General features: G+C 40.2%; 1 protein-coding gene across 3 annotated transcripts in view; it reads right to left on the bottom strand.

Moving 5' to 3' along the window:
• The window catches only part of RASSF5 (Ras association domain family member 5), a 62138-nt gene that overhangs the window by 7613 nt on the left and 45099 nt on the right, over positions 1 to 9426 (bottom strand). The window lies entirely within an intron of this gene.

Genomic DNA, 9426 nt, shown 5'->3' with positions numbered 1-9426 from the left:
GTTTAATAACAAATCATAAGCAAGCCTAACTTAAGAATCTGCTGACACCAACACGCATTTTACTAAGCTAATATCTGATCTTCAAAATAATGCAGTATACTCCATTGTAGTTGTAAAATGACATTAGAGCAAGGTGACAACCATTTGACAGCCAGGAGCTATATATTATGTCATTCTGCAAGGGTCACAGTGAACTGAAAATTTTGCTGTCTGACTGTAATGACTTTCTTTTCTTTTTACAAAAGATATGTTGAGGCTAAGTTTGATTTAAACAAATTGTTTCACTTATTGCCAAAAATCATTAAGGACTCATACCTTGATTTAATGCCAATTTGTTGTTTCAATAGTGCAATTTCAGGGAATTCTGGAAACATTTAGGAAGACTTCTGCACTGGAGACAATTCATAAACAAATATGATACCCTCTGTAAGTCTCAGATCTCTGATGTGCAATCTTCTGAAGTTGTTGGGGAAGCCATATTTTGGAGGAGTAGTAGGCACTTTGTATGACAGAGCACCCAGAATATGTGCAGAAGGTCCACACTGCTATTAATTGTAGCTAAAAAGGGCCACACCTGTAGCTTTGAAAACCTATTCCTAAATTACTGCAAAGTACTGCCTACTTGAGCAGATGTGTTCAATGGATAAATTGACACAATGGATACTTAATTCAAAATCAATTTACCGTTGCTTACTCTAAGCCAGGGGTGTCAAACTCAATTTCATTGAGGGCCGCATCAGCATTGCGGTTGCCCTCAGGGGGCCGGGTGGGTGTGGCCTACTGGGTGGGCATGGATGGAGTGGGTGTGGCCTACTGGGTGGGTGTGGCCAGCTCTACATCGTTCGCGTCAAGGGTGCCTGTGGGGGCCTGGGCAGGAGTGGGATAGATCTGAGGGTCTCTGGCAGAAGGGGGTGGAACCAGGGCAAGTGCCAAGGCATGGTCCACTGGAGGAGCCTCACTGTTCCTCTCAGGCCATGCGGGGGGGGGGCTTATGGCTAAGACTGAATGCGTTTCCGCATAGATGGCCACCACAAAATTGTACATTGGCTCCCAGCTGGCCTGGGCCAGGGCCAAGGCAGAGGGGGCCGTTCCCTCACTGTTTCCAGGATGGCTTCGTGGGCCACATAAAACCACTTTGTGGGCCGCATCTGGCCCCCGGGCCTTGTGTTTGACATGTCTGCTCTAAGCCGTTTGTACAGTATTGTTTACGTTTTTAGCTTTGGTCATATATTTTTAGGACTTTCTGACAACCATGATGACTAAGAACATTACTGTAAAATGTACAATGCTCAGTGCTTCTAGATTCATTATGAATAATAACATTCTGCACACTAGGCCAGCCAGAAACTTTATTTCAGATTGTCTGCCACTAAGCCAGTCACAATCATGCGGCAGATGGTTAAGTCCTCCCCAGATGAGATTAACTGCTATGTTGTAAAAAAAAGCATATCCATAACCAGATATGTAACAATTGATACAATGTGCCACTAACATCCCCAATAGAGGTTCACTTATTGAACTTAAAAAGCCAGCATTAACCAGAAATGGTACATGCAAGAAGAGAAAAAAATTACTCAAGCCCAACTTCATTATTTTTAAAACGTGTATAAAGACAAATGATCTTTTTTTGAATGTCAAATTTCAGATTCATGTGGATGCAAACTCCTTCATCAGGAGGCACTGATATGGAGTCCTGGGAACGGCGTATTTCTGAAGAAGGACTTTAGAAGGAAGTAATGTTTCTCAAAGGAAGCAGTTACCTCACATTTGGGATATATTTCTGCAGTATATCCAAAACAACCCAAATTCACACCCACTTTGATCAAAAGGATCATCAAATATATTAGGGGAAATGCAACTCATCTTCAATCAGTGTGTGCAAAGAGGTTGAAGAGAAATGAGAGCAAAACAGATATAGATATAACAGATACAGCACATATAACTGGGAATTTAAAAGCAAAGTTTATATAAAACGTATAACAGCATTTCCTTGTTAAAGAACAAATCAGCACTGATTATTGGAAAGCTAAAAAATAACTTGGCATATAGTTTTGACTTTTGACCTGACTGCAAGATCAGAGAGGGATAAGATCAGATAATGTGTAATTATTCAATAAGGTGTGATTCCTTCTGTTGACTTTGATATCTTATAAGTCTTAAAATAATTCATCATAATGAAAGAAATGCCTTAAAATCCACACTTCCTTAGAAATAACCCTAATCCTTCCAATATAGAAAGTATATCAAATGGAGAAGAATAACAATCAATAAAGCAATTGCTTCTCCTGTAATGAACCTGTTCTTAAGTTCAAGCCCTAAGAATGTTAACTGGGCATCACTTACTCATTAAATGAGGCATAATTTTGGAGCAGGAGTTCATATTATTGGGCTGTACTATTCATTGCAATATAATTTAAACAGGGGTTGGCAACCTGAAAACACCTATTTTAAAATGTAACATTCATAATCATTGACAATTCTGGCTGGGACTGGTAGAAGCTGAAGAGGCATGAAAGTAGCATGGTGATATCATGAAACAGGATAGAAACAGAACTTAGGTCTGTTTTTTTCCAAGTGTTGGTTTATTTATTCTATTAGGCTTATGAGCGTTTTCAATCATGACTGACTCTGAACAGCTTTACGGACCTCCGAAACAGTAAGTAATTTATCAGTAATAGCAAAGCAATACTTTTACTAAACATGAATATGTTGGAGAAGTCAACCATACTGACATTTCCTTCTTTCACTAGAAGCACAGTTAGAATTTTCTATATATTTTAATGACAGTCAGTTTGGTATAGTGGTTAATACATCATGCTACAAACTGGGAGACCATGAATTCTAGTCCCACCTTAGGCACAAAGCCAGTTGAATGATCTTGGGCTACTCACTTTCTCTCAACCCTAGGAAGGAGACAATGGCAAACCACTTATGAAAAACTTTACCAAGAAACTTCAGGGATTTGTCCAGGCAGTTTCTGCAAATTGGACTTAGCAGCATCTGCTCTGAACCTAACTTAAATATAACTATGTATTCTAAAATTGAGAAATGCTAGCAAAAGTTCTTTAACTAACCATAATGCAACATAATACTACCAGCTCAGTTCACATACAGAAAAATGAGATAAGATGGTATAGAAGATTGGAGTGTTACCTTGAAATAAAGTGAGCTGATGCAATTTTTAACCATTAGATCAGTGTTGAAGTATGCATAAAATTGCTTTGCTTTATAAAACAAGGGAATAATTGGGCAGTTAATATACACTTCAATTTCTTGTCTCTGGGCTTCCAAATATACTATCATGTTCTTCAACTGAATAAATATGAGTTTTAGTGGTTCTGGCATTGTTCTCTAGGGGGTCATTTAACAAGGTATCTTGCATGTGAAGTGGAATTAATTTATTCTTATTACACCTCTGTGTTTACTGACAGATGGTTCCACTGTTTCATTGTTAGCAAACAATGTTAAAGTAAAAAAGACATGCTTTATAAACTCAGCCATCAACCAACAAGGGCATAACTATTACTGTCAGATTATTTAGGATCTGCCAGCAAACTACTACAGACTACAACAGAAACATATAATGTCCAATTCCCCCATCCAGAAACAGAATTTATTTATTTATTACATTTAATAGAACAGAACAGAACAGAACAGAACAGAATAGAATAGTTATCTAGAGCCTGCTACCTAGGTTCAGAGCAGATACTGCCATGTATATAGCTCTAAAAATTAAGGGGGGGAGGTTTACTCACAAGATAAAGAAAGATACAGACGTTAACTCAGATATTCCCAGAATCCTTATTGTTTCTGACAAACAGCATCAGTCTTACCAAAAGTGCAGAAAAATCCTAACATAGTAACACATTTAGTTGTTCTGTTACAAGAGGGTAAAAGAAGCCTACATAGTGTGTCTATTTTCCATTTTTAAGTATCTGTTGACTGACTTTATTCACAAAGATATGATACTTTGTTTCCTTAATGGAAAATACAGCTGCTAAAGGATATGCTAGGTTAAATGAGTTTGTTTCATCCATTTCCCTAGCTTTTCTATATAGAGATTTAGGTCAATTGGAATGCAAAACTGTGAAGAATTCTAAAGCTTCTTTCTTTTAGAATCTTATCTCAAATAAACTGTTTATATTTTTGAAAATAGATACTAGCAAAAAGATTACATAGACAACAGTTATTGAGTTTTTGTCATTTCTCTTTGAAAACAGGAAATCCTGCATTTTTTTAAGGGTGACAGCTTCCTTCTAAGTTGAACCAAAATGCAATAGAACAGGGCTTTTCAACCTTTTCACCCACTGTACCACTTTTAGGATATGGCAATATCCAAGTATCACCAGTCGCCTAGCAAGGTGTCAAAAACCTGATGACCAAAAAAAAGGAAAAAAGGAAAAAAGTGGTAAAGTACAAGTAGTCCTTGACTTACAACAGTTCGCTTAGTGACTGTTCGAAGTTACTTATGACCAATAAGTGACTTATGACCATTTTCCATACTTATGGCCATTTCAGCATTCCCAGGGTCATATGATTTACATTCGGATGCTTGGCAACTGATTCATATTTATGATGTCTGCAGTGTCTCAAGATCATGTGATCCCCTTTTGCAACCTTTTGACAAGCAAAGTCAATGGGGAAACCAGATTCACTTAACAACCTTTTATATCAGAGGTTTCAAACTCCATTTCATTGAGGACCGCATTAGCATTGTGGTTACGGTCAGGGGGAGAGGGTTTCTTACTTCCTTTTTCCCTCCCTCCCTGCCTTCCTCCTTCTCATTCCCATCTCCTTCCTTCCTTCTCTCCCCTTCTTTTTTCCCTCCTTCTCATTCCCATCTCCTTCCTTCCTTTCTTCCTTCCTTCCTCCCCTCATTTCCATGTCTCTCATTCCCATCTCCTTCTTTCCTTTTTCCCTCCCTCCCTGCCTCTCTCCTTCTAATTCCCATCTCCTTCCTTCCTTCCTTCCTTCCTTCCTTCCTTCCTCCCTTCCTCCCTTCCTAGCTTTCTTCCTTCCTTCCGACGCTGATCCTGGCGCTTCTGCTGAGACCTGACAGCTGATCGGTGCTTCTGCAGGGGTGTCAGGACTCAGCAGAAGCGCCAGGATTAGCGCCAGGCTCCAGCTGATTGGTGATTCTGCGGGGCTCAGCAGAAGTGCCAGGATCAGCACTGGGCTCCAGCCAATCAGCTGGAGCCCAGCGCTTATCCTGGTACTTTTGCTGAGCCCTGATAGCCCTGCAGAAGCACCGATCAACTGGAACCTGGTGCTGATCCTGGTGCTTCTGCTGAGCCCTGACAGCCCTGCAGCTCCAGTTGTTTCTCATTGCAGCCGGGTGCGGCCGGGCAGGCAGGTGGATGTCTTGCTCGGCTGTGGCTTGGGGGGGGGAAGGAGGCAGCTTCAACCCCCCAAATGCTGCCCTCTCAAGAAAGCAGGATGAAAAGTCCGAAAAACAACAAGGAAAAAAAGTTACAACAGAAGAGTGTCTCTTCTGAACAAGAAAAAAAAAAGATCACATCTGGATCCAGCTCATGGGGGTGGAGTGGGGGATTTTTATTTTTTGCCTCATTCCCCCCAATGCCAGAAGCCGCGTGCCATCACCATTCGCCTTTACGCCCCCCCCCACAGACCCAAAGCCCCTCTTTCCCTTCCTTTGAAACAAGCAACTCCCCCCCACCCGGATCCTCCCTTCTGAATTACAACAAAAAAGCCAAGTTTTTTCTTTTGTGGTCTTTACATATTTAAACTGCTAGAAGAAAGTGGGGAAGCAAACCATCGCAAGACACTCTTCTGTTTTAACATTTTTTCCCTGTCATTTTTCAGAATTTTCATCCTGCTTTTGTGAGAGGGCAGCGATTGGGGGGGGTAAAGCTGCCCCCTTTCCCCCCCAAGCCACAGCCGAGCAAGACACCCAGCCGTGCTCTTCTTCCTGTCTGAGGTTTTCGTTGTTGTGAGCATTTCTGTTGAGGATTGGCAGTGGGGAGGGGGCTGTTTGGTTTTTATTCCCCTTGTCTGCTGGGTGGATGCAGCAGGTTTTGGTCACTTCTGTCATGCTGAGCGGTTACATGAAGCACATTTGTTTTGTGGGGGGATTCCCATTCTGGTTGCTAAGCTTGCTTAAACCCTCTTCCTCCATTCCTCCTCCTCCTCACCAGAGCCCCCCTTTGTCTGCAATGGTGCGGTAGGAAGACCCCTGCTGGGCTGGGGATGATGGGGATCTGCCCTCTGCGGGGTAGGGGCAGGGTTACTATGCTCCCTGTCAATCAAGTTTGATTTCCTTTCTTTGCCCCTCCCTCCCTCCCTGCCTCCCCTGCTTGTAGCTGCCTCTGGGCCCCTCATTTTTGGGAGTTAGCATTGCCGGCATTTCTTTCTCCTGAGCCCCTCATACTGGGTAACTGTTGCCACCCAAGACCTGTTTTAAGTTTAGGGAATCTTTTGGGGGGATAACCAACTAGCACCCCAACATGCCTCCCATGCCCCCACTTCAACTGCAGAAGCCGCACCCCCCTTCAAGGCCGTGCAATCACCTATCAGCAATTGCATGCTGCTCTGAGGAGGAATGCTGGAGGCAAATGGGTGGAGGCGGGAAGCTCAAGGAGAAGGAGGCATGGCCAAGGATGGGAGGCAAAAGATTCTAGACTCGCCGCCAATCAGCTGGAGCTGCGCACGCTGATCCTGGCCTCTCAGCAGAACCCAGGTAAATCTCACGCATCTCCAGCTAAATCTCCGCCCTAAGACTGCGTGTGGCTGCCTGCCATCCCCAAGCCCACCGCCGATCAGCTGGAGCTGCGTGCCGATGCTGGGCTCTCAGCAGAGTCCTGGCGATACCTGACGCAGCTCCAGCTGATTCTCCCAGAGGCCTGTGGGGCGCTGCCACCACTTCACCTCATCCACTTTTACACTTTTTTTACACTTTTTTTTACAGTGCTTTCAGCCCATCATATGCCTATCACCTGCCACGTGCTGACGTACCACCAATGGTACGCGTACCACCAGTTGAAATGCCCTGCAATAGAAGGCTTGTGTTTGAGTCACCGAGTGAATGAATTAAGATGAGAAACATCAGACAATACACTGATTTTTTATACTTGTAACAATCTCTAAAGAACTAACATGCTATTCTACTGCCAAATAGATGAACAAAGAGCCTTGTGACATTCAAAAATTAATCAATTTACGATGGAGGTAAAGTTCATGAATCAGAATTGACTTCATTAGATGAAATCCATGAAACATTAAGGCTGGGGTTGGGAACACCAATACATCCACAAGACCTTTTTTGGCATACTAAAATTCCATTATCTATATAAATAAAAATGTAAATGTTCGTTTGTTCAAAATCTTAAATCTCCGAAAGTTCTTCACCGATTGCTTTGAAATTTTGACACAACGTTGCATTCGAATATGCGCATGTTTTTATATACCTATATTATATAGATGTCACACCTGTGACAGGTAAAACATGCTTTTTAAAAAAACAGTGCCATCTGTTGGACGTAAAAGCAACACATGCTTTTACCAGACTGAGCCACAGCAACGCATGGCTGGGTACAGCTAGTAGTTTTAATAAAATTTTGGAAACTGGCTTGCTAATTCATAAGTAATAGCCCTTTGCATCATTCTTAGAAAAAAAGTGGGTCCATAATATAATGATTTGTTTTAAAGTAGGAAACAGGTGAACATACACTGGACTAACAGGGGTATCTTAAGAGTAGATCTAGAGAAGCAAATTCACTAGTTTTCCTCTGAGAAATGGGTGTTTTGGTAACCTCATGCTCCTATGATAGTCATTTTGTGAGTGCACCCATAACATCCTGTCAAAATTCTAAACAAAGTAGTTCAAAATGTTTTCTATCTCTGGCTTGTCTTATAATACATTGGTTAATATTCACTGGCCTTTCTATTTTCTTAAAAGGCAGTCTCTTTATGACAAATTGTTTTATGCCACAAATGTATGTCAAACACATTTTCTTTATCATGGGGTAAAGTGCCCCATATTTTGTTGGAACTTTAAAGAATGGACAGAATTTATAACTATATTTCCAATTCTAGAAACCCTACTTCTTAAAAGTTGCTATTTGCTTAGCCCCATTTTCTATAACTCACAATGGGCTTTAAATATTCTTTATCTATTATACCAACCTCTAAAATTAATTAAAAGCCAGGTGGTACAATCATAGGTGTATTTGATTTAGATCAGTGAGATCAATTTAGATTAATGATATCTCCACTTAATTAAAAAAACATGTTGAATCTATCCTTGTATCTTTGTTGAATCTTTTTATTCTTGCACTGAAGATGGAAAAAAAAGGCCATATATGTTCTTTAATATATTTGGAAAAAGAGTGAAGTAAATGTATAAATTTCCAAATTATTCATTTCTTACAAAATGACATCAGAATTATGGAGTACTAGGAGATCACAAAGGTGATAAGAAATAAAGAATACTTTCCTGCAAATATTTAAAGCACATCGGTGGGAACCAGTTTTGTAAAACTATAAAAACTTTTTCTGTATTGGTTTCACAACATGCACAGGTTTTGTGGAAGGGCATAAGTACAGCACCAAATGCATTGCCCTGCATATATGAAAAATCACATGCTTCATTCCTTCTTTGGAGGAAATACATGTTGAGCAAAAAAAATCAGAGTCCTATAATATCAAGATAACAGTTCCAATGTACATCCTTCTATTATTACAGCTGAAAATCCAAACTAAGAGCTTTGAATTTCTTTCTCCAGAATTTTAGCCAAGAGCAAAAGGGTTTGCTTAGTTTTGGATTTTGCCAGTGAATTACTACTTAATAGCATCTAATATAATCTCAAAGTTAAGCATGATTGAACATATCCATGAACCAGTACTGACATTATTTTCAAAAATACATAAAGTGAAAAAGGCCTTCATATTTTTTTATTCTACAGACATTTCTATTGTATATTCACTGCAGTTTATTGCCAAATGGATAAAACAGGATGTCATAGACACTTGCTCGTGAAACTCTTAACATGAAAGGCGTTTGCACAATACCATCCCCTGAGGCATAGACAGAAATAAAATCCCATTTCCAAGCATATCTATATATCTGTATCTATATCTAGCTATATATATCACATTAAACATTCATATGTATTCATTTCCACCTGAGACCACTGTTTTAGGATCTTTTGTTTTTTTAAAAAGAGACAAAGGTGAAATGATAATAAGGAATCATATAGGCCTCATCTTTCCACCAGAACAACTAGTTGTGCCATCTGAATCTATTCCCTTTTAAAAATGCTAAGATGTAGTGTGAATATAATGCAAACAAACTTTCAGATTCAGAATAAAAATTATTTGGATACACAGTCAGAACTATATAGATTGATTGTCTCAAACAGCTGAAATTATTTCTTTGATTTCTAAGGCTGCCCAATTCAACAATGACTT

The sequence above is a fragment of the Protobothrops mucrosquamatus genome, unplaced genomic scaffold (genome assembly GCF_001527695.2).
Source record: "Protobothrops mucrosquamatus isolate PMUCROS unplaced genomic scaffold, P.Mucros_1.0 scaffold256, whole genome shotgun sequence".
Taxonomy (NCBI): Eukaryota; Metazoa; Chordata; class Lepidosauria; order Squamata; family Viperidae; genus Protobothrops; species Protobothrops mucrosquamatus.
Note: the sequence above shows the minus strand (reverse complement) of the source record. Positions and strands in the feature narration are given on the sequence as shown.